We start from the raw sequence: 17,981 nt of genomic DNA on the forward strand, positions 1-17,981 counted from the left end.
CGTCGCAATCTTCGCACAAATAACGGAGATATTAAAGAAAACGTGTAAAGCAGTCGCGACCCCCTAGCCAATTTCCCGCAACTTTTCTATGACGTCACGGAAGCTTGTTTGTGCGATTGGCGGCCGCCTAACTGACCTGTCGCGACGGCACATGACTGGACGTCTGTAATGGGGCCTCTAGTTCCGTTTGACCGCATAACTTGAATGCTAACGTGCAGTTAACGCACTGAAAATTGTTTTATTGTTGGCCCGTATGACGTCATTCTTGCTCATAACATGTCACTGTGGCGCAAAATTTGAAAGTTTTTAAATACTTCTTGCTTAATTTCGTTAAAAAAACATCTTTTGTGGCTCTAATGGAGCAGAGTGAGATACTGAATCCTAGTTCATTCAAATTAAAGGAAGTTGTATTTTCTCTTCATTTCTCCTTAACGCATTATATGCCACACGCTACGGCTGGCTGCAACAGCTCCGCTTTGAAAAATGCATCGGCATGCAGTTCATTGTAATCCCAATTCAACGGTATAACATTTGTAGAAATCCTTTGAAGAAACAACCTAAAAACCCCTGTAAGTCTAGGCACAAATACGTACTCCTGGGTCTGCATATTTGGCTGACTTGGACAAAAATAGCTCTACTTTTTGAAAATGGCGATTTTGAAAAATGAATTTTTTGGCCAAATTTCGGGATTCTAAGACCCGCATCTCCACTTAATACGCAACATGAATTTCCGTACATATTCATTTGCAACGCAAGGGTCAACTTCAGTCGAAAAAAAAAATAATGAAATAAACTCGCCTTACAATTGAGTGTGTACAGTAAGTAACCTTTGCCGGCTGTTTGTAGATGCAGTTGTACTCCAGGAACTGTGTCCTTGACTTTTCAGGCTGGCTGGTCCCCGGAAGCCATGGAGAACTTCATCCGCCTGCTAGGAAAGGACTGCACCATGATGTGCACGCTCTTGGAGGTTTGTTGTGAAACTGCTGTTGCGTGCGTGACAACAATCGTCAACAAATCGACAAAGGAGGTGGTGCAAGGTAAATGGCATTTTCGAATGCTCCTTTCTCATCAAAAGTTTGCCTGTTCAGTCAGAAAAGCTCGCAATATTGCATTCTATTTGTTAGTCGTCCCTGCAATGTAGCTTGTTTGTCTGGTTTGGGTAAAGTAGCTTTGTAATCAAATGAGAGCACTTGTGCAGAATGATGGATCCAGCATGGTTGGGGCTTTTCGTGCTGCTGAGCTTTAAGATAAGATGAGATTAGTTTATTTGCCCATTTATACATTGATAACATGAAAAGGACTGAGGAAAAAAAGCTGCCAAAGCGGCTTGACGGGCACACCTGCTCCTTGGGTACATGGCTGCAATGGGCAATTATACAGAAACGTAGTTGCAGGCAACTGTTGCAGCCTTGCTACACACACACACACACACACACAAAATGATATAGTTTGTGCGACATCGCCGAAGCACATAGCAGGCCAAAAAAAAGAAAAAGAAAAAAAGAAGGGGGGGGGGGCGTACAAAAATATGCGCGAGAGCTGGCTTGACAGGCTGCATTGATAATAGAGGTCACTTATACAGGGGTGAGACAGCTGCGCATATTGCGCAATTTTGATACAAATTTGTTTTCCTGCGCCAGGCTGCTCCAGAAGCTTGAAAATTGCAAAAATTGCGCCAAACTGCTCCAAAACAGTCTGAGAGCCAAGGATTTTAGCGCTCCCACCAGTTTCAGTGGGGGAAAATGCTTACTGACGGCATAATTTTCCAGCACCCCCTAAATGATCCTGTTTTGAAAGGTTTAATTGATTGATCATTCAATAAAAAAAACCGCATAAAATTGTCCCCAAGATAGTTTTTTCGAATGTCACCATGTCGGGTTGCACATGTTATCTTCTGTGAGTTTTTTTTAAGTTTTCCCAGGGAAAACAATTACAAAGTCCTGTATAAAAAATATGTATGTGTACTCAGGCGACGAACTACTGGTGAAAATTGATGAAAGACGGCAATTTTTGGAGCGCCGTATCTCCGGAATTACATTACTGGGCGCCGCCATCTTTGTTTGGTGAATATTGGAAAACATGGCCGTCGGGCGAAGCAGGTGCTCGTGGTGCAGGCGGAGTGCTCTTCGCCGATTTCTACTGTGGTTTTGGTTATGGAGGTGGCTGGGTTTACATTTAGTCGTTCGATCTGTTGAGGGAAGTTGCGTGACTCGGAAGAACGGGAGTTGATCAAAAACAACGTGGGGCCCGGGAATTCGCCGTGTTTCGGCCTCGAGTGCGAGGCGCGGTGCGTGCTTGAAGTGAAATTTCGGACTCATTGCGGTGTTATAATAAAATGCCGAGTTATTGCTGCCTTTGACAGCGAGCAAGCGGCGGGAATGGGACGATCGACGCTGCAGAAGTGGCGGCGCAGGCTACATCGCCGCAAAATGTTCAAGCAGTGGCCGACAGCGGGGCGGGCTAGTAATTGCACGCTAGTAATACTGCTTTATCTATCTGAAGTGAAATTTAATGCCAAGAGGGAGGTGGCTAAACATACCAATGTTATTCAAATTGCGATCGTAGTGAATGCGCACCTTGGGGAGTGAAAGGGGACGGCTGGTGGGGGGCGAAGATTGTCACCTCGCTTTGCGCAACTTTTGCCATGCCTCTACAATTGTGTGTAAAGCAGAGTCTGGGATTACAAAAATAATAATTACAGCATTCACATGATAATGAAAATGCCTTGCGATTGCTTAGTTTTTCAATTCGATGTTTTCAACGGCACTCCATGCTATCATGCATAGCGCCTAAGAATTTATAAATGGCTTTAACGTAGTGCAGTTCGTGCCTTGTGATACTCTAGTAGACAAAACTTCATTGAACGGCTGTTTCAGTGTTATGTACGTTCAAAACCCATTAAAAAGTGCCCCCCCTTCCCCCCGAGTTGCCAAAAATTTGATTTTTAGGCTCATAAGGTGACATAATAAATGTCATCATTCTGCTCCAAATCAAGGTTCTTCTGCTCCAAAATCGAGATTTCGCTGCTCCAAAAACTGCTCCCAAATCTGGTTCAGCTGGGTCACCCCTGCTTATATGAAAAAATAGACGGCTGTAGAAGACACACTTGTCTTTCCACTGAGCGGCCTGTGTCAGGCCCATTCCAGCAGGATTTAAAGTGCAACACTTATAATTTGCAAAGTTGATCTTTTTTATTTTCTATAATCTTTCAACATTGCTCACCATTTGATTAGCGACATGGGGCTATGATGTACTAGAAGAGAGAGGCGTGTTGCCCGGGTCGGTCAGGGGGGTCCATTTTGCAGTGAAAATTTTTGCTGGTGAAGTTCCGTTGTAAGCGACGCCCCTTGAGGCCTCTGCTTACCAATTGCTCTGCAAGTTTGGTTTGTTAAATTCATCCTCATTCATTGCCTTAGTGTTATTTCCCCATCTTATGGCGTAAAGTAAGACGTTAAACGACTGTTGAGTTTGGTTTTAAGCGTACCGAGTCGACAACATTTTGCTGAAATCGGTGAAGCGGGGTTTTTGTGGTTTTTAGAACAGGTAGGTTCCATCTTCGTATCTTCATTGAGCCGGGCCTGCAATTTGTTGGAAGCCGAAAACACCACGTTGACATTCTCCCAGCGTCCAGTCTTTTCTGGGTGGTGGGACTGGTTGTGAACTACTGCCTTGCTACTGTCTCTTACAATTGGGTCTTTCTCAAGCTGTGCATTTGGCAGATGCTCTTTTAATCGCTCCGACCTTTGCCTTTTCATTCTAGGCACCTTTCAGTGCATCAGTCGAACCCTCAGCGGCATGCTCGTCGCACTGCGCATTAAGTTCTGTGTTTCTCGCGTTACATTTTTCTAGCCTGGTAATGCAGCTTCTTTGCAGCCACGAGCGCTGCTCTTGGTAGTGTGATATTTTTTAATGTACCAAGAGCCGTGCATCAGGATGTGCCTTGCTGGGCGTCCACAGTATGCCGGTCACTCTCCCATTGTGGCTTGTTCTCTGCAGGGCAGTTCCTGATTCCGAGAGGAGGCGACCTAGCATGGTGGCAGTTGCGTCGCACATCGAGGCCGCTGCCGTGGCCCCCAACGGGTCAGAGCCCGCCCCGGCCCACGACCCGACCCCGGTGTGATTCGAACAACCTTTGGGGTCGTTGGGGTCACCACCGGGGTCGGGGCTTGGCCAGGGGCTAGGAGGGGCAGTCTGCAAAGCCCACCAGCTGCAGCACCCTCTGCTGCCCTTGGTGGACTTGGAGGGCCCCTTCCGGATGCGGTCTCGCCGAGCAGTTCAGCATCGTGTGCGCGTCGCATGTCTACACTCCGCACCACTTTTACGTGCAGTGTGTGGACGAGGACAGCATGCGTACTCAGCTGTGTCTCCCGATCCACCTGGAGGCGGTCAGTGCTCTCTCTCTCTCTCTCTCTCTCTCTCTCTCTCTCTCTCTCTCTCTCTCTCTCTCTCTCTCTCTCTCTCTCTCTCTCTCTCTCTCTCTCTCTCTCTCTCTCTCTCTCTCTCTCCCTCCCTCCCCCCCCCCCCCCCTACTGCTGCGTGCACTGCTTTGCTCGAACTGAACATTCAGCACTTTTCCTCTGGCTTGCTGAAAGCTGCAGTAGTGCAGCTCAGGTAAACAAAAAATTAGAGCCCCCCTCACTCGCAGGGAGAGTTCAGCGTGCCTTCAAACACAGGCGGAACAAGGGTTCACGAACACGGGCTCACTTTTCCGTTGTGGCTTTTCAGCCAACATTGCAATCCGTGAGGAGATTTGTATATCCACAGAGGGTTGCTAGAAACATGATACCGGGAGACTGCAGGATTAATATGCCAGAATACCGAATTTATTCAAATATAAGGTGAGGTTTTTTTCCAAAATTTGTATTCTCAAAGTCATACCCCGCCTTATATTTGTATATTTACGGCAGTTTCTTCTACTCTCCAAACTGCACTCTCGCCTTATATTAGTGACCACCTTATAATCAAATAAATACGGTATATGGAGCGAAAAAACGTCACCCGCCGCCAATCTAGCGAGGCCAGAGAAGTTCATGGGCGGCAAACTGGAGGAACCAATCAGGTCTTCCGATTGACCGTTTCAGATTTCCCAGCATTTACAGTGCGGTGGCAGATGGCCACTTTGGAAGCCTTTGAAAGCAAATAATTTGAAAGTTGTGTGCTTGCCTTGCACCTTCTCAAGAAAAAAAGAAAAAGGGGGATTGTAATTCAAAGATTGTTTGAAGAAAATGAGGTTGCAACGAGTGAAGTCTGTGCAGCTGCAAGTGAAACATGATGCCGTTCAAATTGCGGTGGTTTGTGTCGCCGAGAAGGGCATGCACGATCGCTTTTATTAGGTTAAATGAGGCAATCCGGCTGCATTAGTTAAGAAATTTTGTAAGTACAACCAGCGTATCTTAAGAAATTTTGTGGGTATGTTTGACGTGCCTCTAGAAAGAGTGTTTAATTTTCTGCCCCTCCCACCTACCGACACAAAGATCAAGTCGCCAGAGCTTTTCTACTAGTTGACCTGCTCATTTTTTTTCATTAAATACTCTTATTGTTGCCCTGCATGCATGCACATTTTAGGTAAAAGATTGGTGTTTCTGACCCCGTTGCTTAGACAGCTTAAGTGGTTTGGCTGAAAATTTTGCGTGTGGGCGCTCACATTGTTTTTTCCCCCTTTTCAGAGTTTCGTTTTCTTGTGTATGTCATATATATAAATTCTTTAGGCTGCTGTTCTTCGCCATGGTTGGATTTTCTTCACATGCAGGCTGTCCCTGTGGACGTTTGCTTCAGCGAAGGCACGAGGGCCATCTTTGTGTCTGGTTTTATGAAAAACAGAGCTAATGCCCCGTGTCCTCAATTAATTCATTCACAAGAAGCTACTGAGTGTTATAAAAATATCTTTGAGGAGAGGTGTATCGGCAGAGGTGGCATTTTGTCCTTGGGGCATTCCTTCCTCTCAACCTTGCATGCTGAAAAAGTGTGGTGTGCTTTATAAACACCTGGAGGGGCTGCACCGCTGCTCAGAGCAGACTTCAATTTCTCATCGCAGCATGGTGACCATCACTTCAGGTGGGACTTCAGAGATAAATGGCGGCTGTATATTTCTAGGGGCTAAGATTAGACATACAGATGGGGTGCTTTTGTGAACGTTTATTGAAGCAATAGAGGAAACTGGTACGGGATAAGAAGCTATGGCCAGCGGGTGGCCGTCTTAGTTTGATTGACTGTATGCTGCAGTTGCCCGAGTTCAGGGCCATCTTGTCTTTGAGCCGGTAATAGGAGAGATATATTTTCAATTGGTGCATTTATGTTAAGCAGCTATCTGCCTCTGACTGTGGCTCAACTGACACCAGATTCTCTAAAATGACGGTCGTCATTTTGAAGTGATGCGGTATTGGTGCACAAATGTGTGTGTGTGTGGTTGGAAGTATCGCAGAGGAGCGGAAGATTGTAGAAATCACACAGTGCGTCTTGCTACTGTGCACGTCTACTCGACCTTAAAACAGCAGGCAAGACAATGCACCCTCATTTTCCTGCTCCTCCACAGGATTCCCTAACCGAGGAAGACGTGCACATTAATGCCACGTAACTTAAAAATTGCAGTCATGGTTTTAGAGATATCGGGCTCATGTCTGCTGTTCCATTGCTGTGCTCTATAAAATGGGAAAGCACTGCTTGACTGGGTAGGCTAAAATCCAGCATCGCAACAGAGAAATGGTGGGCAAAAAGGGTGACAGCTTGGTCACACACACAATGCACCCATGATCTTTTGCAGATCTCCAAATACTAAATTTTGCATAGGCTGATACCATCAGGCTCAACTGTTAGAACCAATAATAAAGAAAAACAAGTGTAATTAAGCGGTTTATTTTACCATACAACATTAGTGAAGTTGATGAAGCCGTGACTTTGTTGTTATATCCAATATTGTTACAAGTGGGTTGGACTGTATATATAATGTTCCTGTTGGTGGTTTTTCTATGCTTAAAGCCCATTTTTATCGCTTCGAAATAATCTTTTGTCTGCTACAACATCCTTTCTTTTTTCTCTCCAAAACAGACTTACTGCTGCTCCCAAACTGTCCAAAATGACTCGGGCCAACCACGTCACTTCCAGTGGGTTCCAGTTGCTTTGAGGCCTCTGGACAGCTTGGAAGGTACCCCAGAGCTTGCGACGTGTGGGTAAACCTCCGAGCCAATGCGCAATCCAGCTCATCCCTGCCTGCCAGCCAGTTTGTGCCGGTAGGCCATCCATTCAGCAACCGGACTTGGAGCACTTTTCCCTGCTTTCCACACTGCTGCCTTCAGCTGCAGTAGCCTCTGGTCCAGCTCCACATTGGTGACGTGGCACAGTGGACCAGATCCTGGAACAGTTCTACCCCCTTCACCAGCTCCACCGGGGCGAGGCACTTGCGGAACTGGTTCCAGTAGGCGTCATGGTGCTGTGTGGAAAGCAGCGCTGGCTTCCTGAGTGGTCTAATGTGCAGTGGTTCTCGTCAAACGCAAAGTCTCAGCTGCAGAAACTGACGACACTGTGGATGAATTCTCTGAGATGCTGCTCTGTAAACAACATGGGCTGGGCCTCATGCAATTTGCCCACAGTAAGGCAGTGCATGTGGCCCAACCCTCGTTGTAGCTATCTTGCAGTTGTCATTAGAAGCAGTTATAGCAGTCACAAGGATTAACTTTTAAAGAAGTCATGAGAACAAACTCTTGTTTTCATGACTTCTCTAGCCAGAGCTCACTCGTTGCGGTCAATGCTGTGCTTCTCGGCACCAAAGGTGATTTTACGGTCGGTAATCAGTTCTAGTACCTGTACTTAACACCAAGGGTAGAACATTGGTAAAAACCTCCTTGGAAAAGATAACATAAAAATGGTGTCGCACACGAGGAATGATAGTGATGGCATTGTCTCTAGAAAAAGTTTTTTTTTTTTTTTTTTGCAATACTTCAAGCAGCAGCGTCTGCTTAACACCTCGAATTTGTCTCCGAGAGCGAGTCTGACCTTCTTTGTGACTGCACAATTGCTTCAGACGACGATTGATTGATTGATTGATTGTAGGGTTTAACGCACCGATGCAATGCAGGCGATGAGGCGTGCCGTAGTGGAGGGCTCCGGATTAATTTTGGCCACCTGGGGATCTTTAACATGCGTCGAAATTTCGTACACACGGGCGTTTTTGCTTTTTGCCTCCATCAGAAAAGCGGCCGCCGCGGTCAGGAATCGAACCCGCGACCTCATGCTCAGCAGTGCAACGCCTTAGCCACTGAGCTACCGCTGCTGGGTTATCCCTGTACGTGAGCTCCCGTGAATTAAGTTCTGCTTCAATCTCAGTCAAAAAGTTGGAAGTTCTTCCGAGTACTGGCAGCTTCATCTTAAAACTTTGCAGAGTGCCGTTTTTTACGGTTCCGATCAACCGTTCCTACCAGCCTCCCCACCATATGAGGCCGCTTCGACTATGATCTTCACATTCTTTGACCAGCGATAAAATTTCAATTCAAAAGTCGGTCACTTTGCGCATTTTTTTTTGTAATTCCCGAGACATTCCCTAGAAAATTGGGGCATTATTGGAATAAACTGCGCTTAGTAATCCTCTTGCAATGAAGTGCCGGAAAGCCAGCAGGAATGCAGGTGAAGACTCGCCAGAGACCATTTTCAAGTGCAGTGCTCTTGTCACAGCACACATGATAAGTACGAAATGCATTGTTCAGTGAGAGCCCTCTCATGACCTCATACAGTGGTCCGGCAAATTCAAGTCCTGTTGTGTCGAACGGTTTCATCTTTTCCACCCTGCAAATGGAAAGCGGTGGGTACGGCGTCAAGATGGGTTTGGTGGAAAACCGGGTGCGTAGCAGGCATTGATTGCTTTCTTTGCCTCTTGTCAAGCTCTTGGACATTAAAATCAATCCTGTGCGTTGATTGCTGTTACTCCTCTGTGCATCACTCAATGGTGGGCATCTGCAAACACCAGTTCGGTAAAGCGATGTCTACTTGGTAGTAGTATTGAAGGCTTCACGTCACTGCTGTCGGTGAGGTTTTATAGCCTTCCCTTGATGCGTAGAATACCACAACAATAAAAAAACTGGTGTAGTTGGGCTACCCATGATAAACTCGAAAAAGACAACCTTGACCTTCTTGCAGCTTTTTTTCCTTTGTAACTGAAGGCAATCCGGTTTCGGTTAATGGCCAACAGGTTCAAGCAAATTTATAATGTTGCTCCCGACAAACTCGTGGGCCATGTTAACAATCGTCGACATTAGGGAGGCCTCCCCATGGTGGTACTCCGAATTCTCGGCGACTGATCCAGCCAGCTGGGCCACTTTTATCTCGCTCTTGTCGGCCCGCTTGCAGCACGTGTAAATAACCTTTCTCTGTCCTGGCTTGAAGCCATCGATGGCACAGGGAATCGAACGTACGTTGTCCGTGTGGCTGTAGAAGATAAGTTCTTCACGAAGTCTTCGTATGTAACGCTCTTGGTTTCTTCGGTGTACAGGTAGGGCTCCGGCAGGTTCAACTCCCTTCGCTGCTTGCGTTCCTGCATGTACGCTCCCAACCACTCTTTCCTCTTCTTCACCAGGTTTTGGTCAAACGCTAGCTCGATGGCAGCATCATCTTCTTTGCCTTCGTAACTGAAGGCAATCCGGTTTCGGTTAATGGCTGACAGGTTCAAGCAAATTTATATTGTTGCTCCCGACATACTCGTGGGCCATGTTAACAATCATGGACATTAGGTAGGCCTCCCCATGGTGGTACGCCGAATTATCGGCGACTGATCCAGCCAGCTGGGCCACTTTTATCTCGCTCTTGTCGGCCCGCTTGCAGCACGTGTAAATAACCTTTCTCTGTCCTGGCTTGAAGCCATCGATGGCACAGGGAATCGAACGTACGTTGTCCATGTGGCTGTAGAAGATAAGTTCTTCACGAAGTCCTCGTATGTAACGCTCTTGGTTTCTTCGGTGTACAGGTAGGGCTCCGGCAGGTTCAACTCCCTTCGCTGCTTGCGTTCCTGCATGTACGCTCCCAACCACTCTTTCCTCTTCTTCACCAGGTTTTGGTCAAACGCTAGCTCGATGGCAGCATCATCTTCTTTGCCTTCGTAACTGAAGGCAATCCGGTTTCGGTTAATGGCTGACAGGTTCAAGCAAATTTATATTGTTGCTCCCGACATACTCGTGGGCCATGTTAACAATCATGGACATTAGGTAGGCCTCCCCATGGTGGTACGCCGAATTATCGGCGACTGATCCAGCCAGCTGGGCCACTTTTATCTCGCTCTTGTCGGCCCGCTTGCAGCACGTGTAAATAACCTTTCTCTGTCCTGGCTTGAAGCCATCGATGGCACAGGGAATCGAACGTACGTTGTCCGTGTGGCTGTAGAAGATAAGTTCTTCACGAAGTCCTCGTATGTAACGCTCTTGGTTTCTTCGGTGTACAGGTAGGGCTCCGGCAGGTTCAACTCCCTTCGCTGCTTGCGTTCCTGCATGTACGCTCCCAACCACTCTTTCCTCTTCTTCACCAGGTTTTGGTCAAACGCTAGCTCGATGGCAGCATCATCTTCTTTGCCTTCGTAACTGAAGGCAATCCGGTTTCGGTTAATGGCTGACAGGTTCAAGCAAATTTATATTGTTGCTCCCGACATACTCGTGGGCCATGTTAACAATCATGGACATTAGGTAGGCCTCCCCATGGTGGTACGCCGAATTATCGGCGACTGATCCAGCCAGCTGGGCCACTTTTATCTCGCTCTTGTCGGCCCGCTTGCAGCACGTGTAAATAACCTTTCTCTGTCCTGGCTTGAAGCCATCGATGGCACAGGGAATCGAACGTACGTTGTCCGTGTGGCTGTAGAAGATAAGTTCTTCACGAAGTCCTCGTATGTAACGCTCTTGGTTTCTTCGGTGTACAGGTAGGGCTCCGGCAGGTTCAACTCCCTTCGCTGCTTGCGTTCCTGCATGTACGCTCCCAACCACTCTTTCCTCTTCTTCACCAGGTTTTGGTCAAACGCTAGCTCGATGGCAGCATCATCTTCTTTGCCTTCGTAACTGAAGGCAATCCGGTTTCGGTTAATGGCTGACAGGTTCAAGCAAATTTATATTGTTGCTCCCGACATACTCGTGGGCCATGTTAACAATCATGGACATTAGGTAGGCCTCCCCATGGTGGTACGCCGAATTATCGGCGACTGATCCAGCCAGCTGGGCCACTTTTATCTCTCTTGTCGGCCCGCTTGAAGCACGTGTAAATAACCTTTCTCTGTCCTGGCTTGAAGCCATCGATGGCACAGGGAATCGAACGTACGTTGTCCATGTGGCTGTAGAAGATAAGTTCTTCACGAAGTCCTCGTATGTAACGCTCTTGGTTTCTTCGGTGTACAGGTAGGGCTTCGGCAGGCTTATCTCCCTTCGCTGCTTGCGTTCCTGCATATATGCTTCCAACCACTCTTTCCTCTTCTTCACCAGGTTTTGGTCAAACGCTAGCTCGATGGCAGCATCATCTTCTTTGCCTTCGTAACTGAAGGCAATCCGGTTTCGGTTAATGGCTGACAGGTTCAAGCAAATTTATATTGTTGCTCCCGGCATACTCGTGGGCCATGTTAACAATCATGGACATTAGGTAGGCCTCCCCATGGTGGTACGCCGAATTATCGGCGACTGATCCAGCCAGCTGGGCCACTTTTATCTCACTCTTGTCGGCCCGCTTGAAGCACGTGTAAATAACCTTTCTCTGTCCTGGTTTGAAGCCATCGATGGCACAGGGAATCCAACGTACGTTGTCCGTGTGGCTGTAGAAGATAAGTTCTTCACGAAGTCCTCGTATGTAACGCTCTTGGTTTCTTCGGTGTACAGGTAGGGCTCCGGCAGGTTCAACTCCCTTCGCTGCTTGCGTTCCTGCATGTACGCTCCCAACCACTCCTTCCTCTTCTTCGCCAGGCTTTGGTCGAACGCTAGCTCGATGGCAGCATCATCTTCTTTGCCTTCGTAACTGAAGGCAATCCGGTTTCGGTTAATGGCTGACAGGTTCAAGCAAATTTATATTGTTGCTCCCGACATACTCGTGGGCCATGTTAACAATCATGGACATTAGGTAGGCCTCCCCATGGTGGTACGCCGAATTATCGGCGACTGATCCAGCCAGCTGGGCCACTTTTATCTCACTCTTGTCGGCCCGCTTGAAGCACGTGTAAATAACCTTTCTCTGTCCTGGTTTGAAGCCATCGATGGCACAGGGAATCCAACGTACGTTGTCCGTGTGGCTGTAGAAGATAAGTTCTTCACGAAGTCCTCGTATGTAACGCTCTTGGTTTCTTCGGTGTACAGGTAGGGCTCCGGCAGGTTCAACTCCCTTCGCTGCTTGCGTTCCTGCGTGTACGCTCCCAACCACCCCTTCCTCTTCTTCGCCAGGCTTTGGTCGAACGCTAGCCGGATGGCAGCATCATCATCCTTCCCTTGGTATGTAAACGCAATCCTGTTGCGGTTCAGGTTGCCGAAATACTCCTTGGCTTCTCGTGCTGTGCTGGTGCCGAGGCCCTTCACGAAGTCCTCGTATGTAATGCTCTTGGTTTCTTCGGTATACAGGTAGGGCTCCGAGAGGTTCAACTCCCTTCGCTGCTTGCGTTCCTGCATGTACGCTCCCAACCACTCCTTCCTCTTCTTCACCAGGCTTTGGTCGAACGCTAGCCGGATGGCAGCATCATCATCCTTCCCTTGGTATGTAAACGCAATCCTGTTGCGGTTCAGGTTGCCGAAATACTCCTTGGCTTCTCGTGCTGTGCTGGTGCCGAGGCCCTTCACGAACTCCTCGTATGTAACGCTCTTGGTTTCTTCGGTATACAGGTAGGGCTCCGGCAGGTTCAACTCCCTTCGCTGCTTGCGTTCCTGCATGTACGCTCCCAACCACTCCTTCCTCTTCTTCGCCAGGCTTTGGTCGAACGCTAGCCGGATGGCAGCATCATCATCCTTCCCTTGGTATGTAAACGCAATCCTGTTGCGGTTCAGGTTGCCGAAATACTCCTTGGCTTCTCGTGCTGTGCTGGTGCCGAGGCCCTTCACGAAGTCCTCGTATGTAATGCTCTTGGTTTCTTCGGTATACAGGTAGGGCTCCGAGAGGTTCAACTCCCTTCGCTGCTTGCGTTCCTGCGTGTACGCTCCCAACCACCCCTTCCTCTTCTTCGCCAGGCTTTGGTCGAACGCTAGCCGGATGGCAGCATCATCATCCTTCCCTTGGTATGTAAACGCAATCCTGTTGCGGTTCAGGTTGCCGAAATACTCCTTGGCTTCTCGTGCTGTGCTGGTGCCGAGGCCCTTCACGAAGTCCTCGTATGTAATGCTCTTGGTTTCTTCGGTATACAGGTAGGGCTCCGAGAGGTTCAACTCCCTTCGCTGCTTGCGTTCCTGCATGTACGCTCCCAACCACTCCTTCCTCTTCTTCACCAGGCTTTGGTCGAACGCTAGCCGGATGGCAGCATCATCATCCTTCCCTTGGTATGTAAACGCAATCCTGTTGCGGTTCAGGTTGCCGAAATACTCCTTGGCTTCTCGTGCTGTGCTGGTGCCGAGGCCCTTCACGAACTCCTCGTATGTAACGCTCTTGGTTTCTTCGGTATACAGGTAGGGCTCCGAGAGGTTCAACTCCCTTCGCTGCTTGCGTTCCTGCATGTACGCTCCCAACCACTCCTTCCTCTTCTTCGCCAGGCTTTGGTCGAACGCTAGCCGGATGGCAGCATCATCATCCTTCCCTTGGTATGTAAACGCAATCCTGTTGCGGTTCAGGTTGCCGAAATACTCCTTGGCTTCTCGTGCTGTGCTGGTGCCGAGGCCCTTCACGAAGTCCTCGTATGTAATGCTCTTGGTTTCTTCGGTATACAGGTAGGGCTCCGAGAGGTTCAACTCCCTTCGCTGCTTGCGTTCCTGCATGTACGCTCCCAACCACTCCTTCCTCTTCTTCGCCAGGCTTTGGTCGAACGCTAGCCGGATGGCAGAATCATCATCCTTCCCTTGGTATGTAAACGCAATCCTGTTGCGGTTCAGGTTGCCGAAATACTCCTTGGCTTCTCGTGCTGTGCTGGTGCCGAGGCCCTTCACGAACTCCTCGTATGTAACGCTCTTGGTTTCTTCGGTATACAGGTAGGGTTCCGGGAGGTTCAACTCCCTTCGCTGCTTGCGTTCCTGCATGTACGCTCCCAACCACTCCTTCCTCTTCTTCGCCAGGCTTTGGTCGAACGCTAGCCGGATGGCAGCATCATCATCCTTCCCTTGGTATGTAAACGCAATCCTGTTGCGGTTCAGGTTGCCAAAATACTCCTTGGCTTCTCGGGCTGTGCTGGTACCCAGGCCCTAAGTAGGGAGAAAGGGAGGGACGAAGGAGAGCACAGCCATCAGAGACGCATCACCATGTTCTAGACGTCATCACAGTGATGAATAATTGACTATGAAAGCGCTTTCATTTTGGTATGGAAGACAGCTTGCGTTGCTCGAAATAAAGAAGCAAAGGAAACCATCAGCTGCTTTCAGCTGTTAGCAGCACGGTGCTGCAAACACTGCTCAAAGCATCATTTCCTATGTACTGCAGGTTAGAGTTTTGACACTCTTCTAGAAGATTTAAATAGGTACTTCATCTGTATCACTGTCGCTGCTACCCAGCATCCCTTGTTTTACTCCTAGTGCTGGGAATGAGTAAGGAATAACATTATGAGTGTGCCAAACTGGGCAAGTTGGTGGGAATTCATGATGCAACAGTTCAAACCAGGATCAGTAATGTGGATGACTTCATCTTTCTACAAACCAAAAGTTTCGATGAAGAAGTTCACGTTTTGATGGCTTTCAGGGAAAACTGTTGTGGGCTGGAATTCACGGTAGAAGTCCCGACAAATGGTTAGCTGTATTTCTTGGACCTGGAACTTGCATTTTGCCCCGATCACAGTTGTTAGGTGTACAAGCTATGAACGCTGAAGCCTCCGTTAAGTCGCAAATTGGGTCACTACATTATTAAGGACGGTGTTGCAGTGCCATGCATAAAGGCAGCCGTACTGAAATCTTGCCACCATACTGTGTTGTCGAGTCTTTGGGATCAACAGGTGGGTAGGTTAGAACTTACCAGGTATCCAGAACATGTGGTGTCACGAGGGTGTGAAAAAGTGTTGTGGGGTATAAAGGGAAGTGGTGATTGCACCCATCTTGATGTTTGCATTGGGACAGGCCTGTGGCTGTGCCCTATGTTTACAAAATATCACATGGGCTACAAAACGTGGCTTCAAGGTGCGGTGTCAGTGTTGCTTTCAGTGCTACAAAATGCCTTGGGCACATTTTCCCAGCAGTGCACAAGGCAGCCGAGTTATTACAAAAGGTGCCTCACAAGGGCTGTTGCATCGACCACGAGTCAAAGTTAGTTCCCCGCGAAAAAAAAAAAAAAAATGTACAATTTGCCCTTGCCCTGTGCATTCCGAGGAGGTGCGTTAATGTTTGTTCAAGAGAGAATTGGCGCACCTGGCCACGCATACTTGCACGAGTGGCAGCGGTCCGAGTTCCAAGGGCACCACAATCGTATCCAAGCGCCGCGATAAAGTTCCATGTGAGATTACTGAGGCTCATGCCATTTCCAAGCAGACCTGCCGCGGTGGTTCAGTGGCTAAGGCGTTGCGCTGCTGAGCACGAGGTCGCGGGTTCGATTCCTGGCCGCGGTGGCCGCTTTTCTGATGGAGGCGGAAAGTAAAAACGCCCGTATGTACGAGATTTCGGTGCACGCTAAAGATCCCCAGGTGGTCGAAATTAATCCAGAGCCCTCCACTATGGCGCGCCTCATCGCCTGCGTTGCGTCGGCGTGTTAAACCGTGCTATCAGTCAATCAATCAAAGTGAAACAGTTAATGATTTTTATGTGAAAGTTTATTGTAAAATTTTGTCCCTAAATGCATGAAATACTATTCCTGTCACTTTATTCATTTTCATATGAATACAAATGGCCTGTACATTTTAAGCTGTATACCTATGAGCGATATCTTGAATTTTTGACCGGGCTACTCTTTTATCCCAATGAAGTTGTTTTTAACTGCAATAAACAGTACGCTCCCCTGTAATCAACCTTCCTTTATCTTTCTGTGGTGCCTGGTCTAGTTTCCCTACCAGTGAGCAACTACTGTTGATATCTGCCTTTTTGTGATAATGTGTTGTATGTAAATTGTTGTAGCTTCCATGTGTATTTTGCTTTATGTACAAACAACACACGGTGTGTACATATCCACATTTTTTTTCTCATGCAGTGTTTGTGCCTTTTATTGCTTGTTCTCAGTGGCTGGAGCCTAGCCAAGTTCCAATGATGCAGCTTTTTCTTCCCGTCATCCGTTTTTAAATGCAGAGCATTTCAGTAACTCACGATGTCACCCGCGTTGACGTCCGTAGTCGTAGTCCGCAACCCTCCATCTACACTACTATCCGGCGCTTGGTTTCGATACCTCGACCCTGCGGGCGGAACGCAATGTACATGGTGCTCTACCCACTGCGCCACAAAGCCGACACAGAATGGGAGGCTACGAACGCGCCTTATATCCTTGACTCATTCAAACTACGTCAAGAAGCTGCTGATACAACGCATTCACTACCACCAACTCCCCAAACACTAAATGTTAACGCAATACACCCACCCCCTATGCGACGCATTTACTCGAGTCCCCCTCGCGGGGAGATGGGCCCAATTTTTTTCACCTTGTGTGCATTTTTTTTGCGTGAAAATAAAACAAACTAGTCCCCCTACACTACTATCCGGCGCTTGGTTTCGATCCCGCGACCCTGCGGGCGGAACGCAATGTACATGGTGCTCTACCCACTGCGCCACAAAGCCGACACAGAATGGGAGGCTACGAACGCGCCTTATATCCTTGACTCATTCAAACTACATCAAGAAGCTGCTGATACAACGCGCCTTATATCCTTGACTCATTCAAACTACATCAAGAAGCTGCTGATACAACGCATTCACTACCACCAACTCCCCAAACACTAAACGTTAACGCAATACACCCACCCCCTATGCGACGCATTTACTCGAGTCCCCCTCGCGGGGAGATGGGCCCAATTTTTTCACCTTGTGTGCATTTTTTTTGCGTGAAAATAAAACAAACTAGTAGTTCTGTCTCCAAATAAAGTTTTCAGTTGCTAGTACTGCATCGTCTTGCGTATTTTCTATTTTGTGTTGCCATTTTTTTTCTGCACCTTTTGAATGATGTACCAAAATCAACTTGCTTAGCTATCAAACGCGCTGAAACTAAAACTGCGCTTAAACCCACAATTAGAGCCCAAGCACAGAACAAGGGACAATGACCTGAAGGAAGCTGCACACTGCAGCCGCACAGCTGTTGTGCCAGCACATTTTTGTAGCGTAAGCTACACTGGCCGAGGTTGAGCAATTTCGCGTGGGTCGTGAAGGGCCGTTCTGCGCAAGCCCCAGGAGCATTGGATTGGATTGGATCGGATCAGCTTGGATTGAATTAAATTGAATTGTGTTGGATTGAAATCCAATCGTATTGGAGGGAGGGTGTAGCCGCGGCAGACGCACTGGCGCCGGCGCGTGCCTAGCTGCGCGTCTCCGTTGCGCAGTAGCCAAGTCTGACCCTGCGCCGGAGCCGCTTGATAGCCGTTTCGCGTGGCTTCTGGACGCGGTGCTGCGCTTGCGCGAGGAGCAGTGACGACTGCACTGGACTAGATTGGATTGAAAATTGTTTTAGCAGCAGTAAGCATGATAATCAGCTAATCCTAGACAACGAGGAAACCTAACAATAACCACCTGAACCTCAGCTCACGCTACGTATATCCTGGCATAGCCGAGCTAAGCCACTGCTAATTTTTCCAAAGGCCATATGTAGGACTGCTGACGCCTTGTGTCCCACCGGATGCGAGCTGAAGGCACTTGCCGGGTTCATTTGCCTGTTTGTTTCGCAAGCCGCCGTAATGGCGTTACAAGGAGCTCCATTCCTGACCACATAGTCTGGGGATCACGAAACATCAG

The 17,981-nt window shown here is 48.2% G+C and overlaps 1 long non-coding RNA gene across 1 annotated transcript; it reads left to right on the forward strand.

Moving 5' to 3' along the window:
• The first annotated feature begins 937 nt into the window (after positions 1-937).
• On the forward strand, positions 938-15,642 carry LOC144142331 (uncharacterized). The gene is made up of 3 exons (XR_013316944.1): positions 938-1,037; positions 3,997-4,385; positions 7,045-15,642. It is a non-coding gene; the product is annotated as an uncharacterized LOC144142331 (long non-coding RNA).
• The last annotated feature ends 2,339 nt before the right edge of the window (positions 15,643-17,981 follow it).

This window comes from Haemaphysalis longicornis, unplaced genomic scaffold, assembly GCF_048455015.1.
Source record: "Haemaphysalis longicornis isolate Haplotype H1 unplaced genomic scaffold, Haemaphysalis longicornis Haplotype H1 scaffold_6, whole genome shotgun sequence".
Classification (NCBI taxonomy): domain Eukaryota; kingdom Metazoa; phylum Arthropoda; class Arachnida; order Ixodida; family Ixodidae; genus Haemaphysalis; species Haemaphysalis longicornis.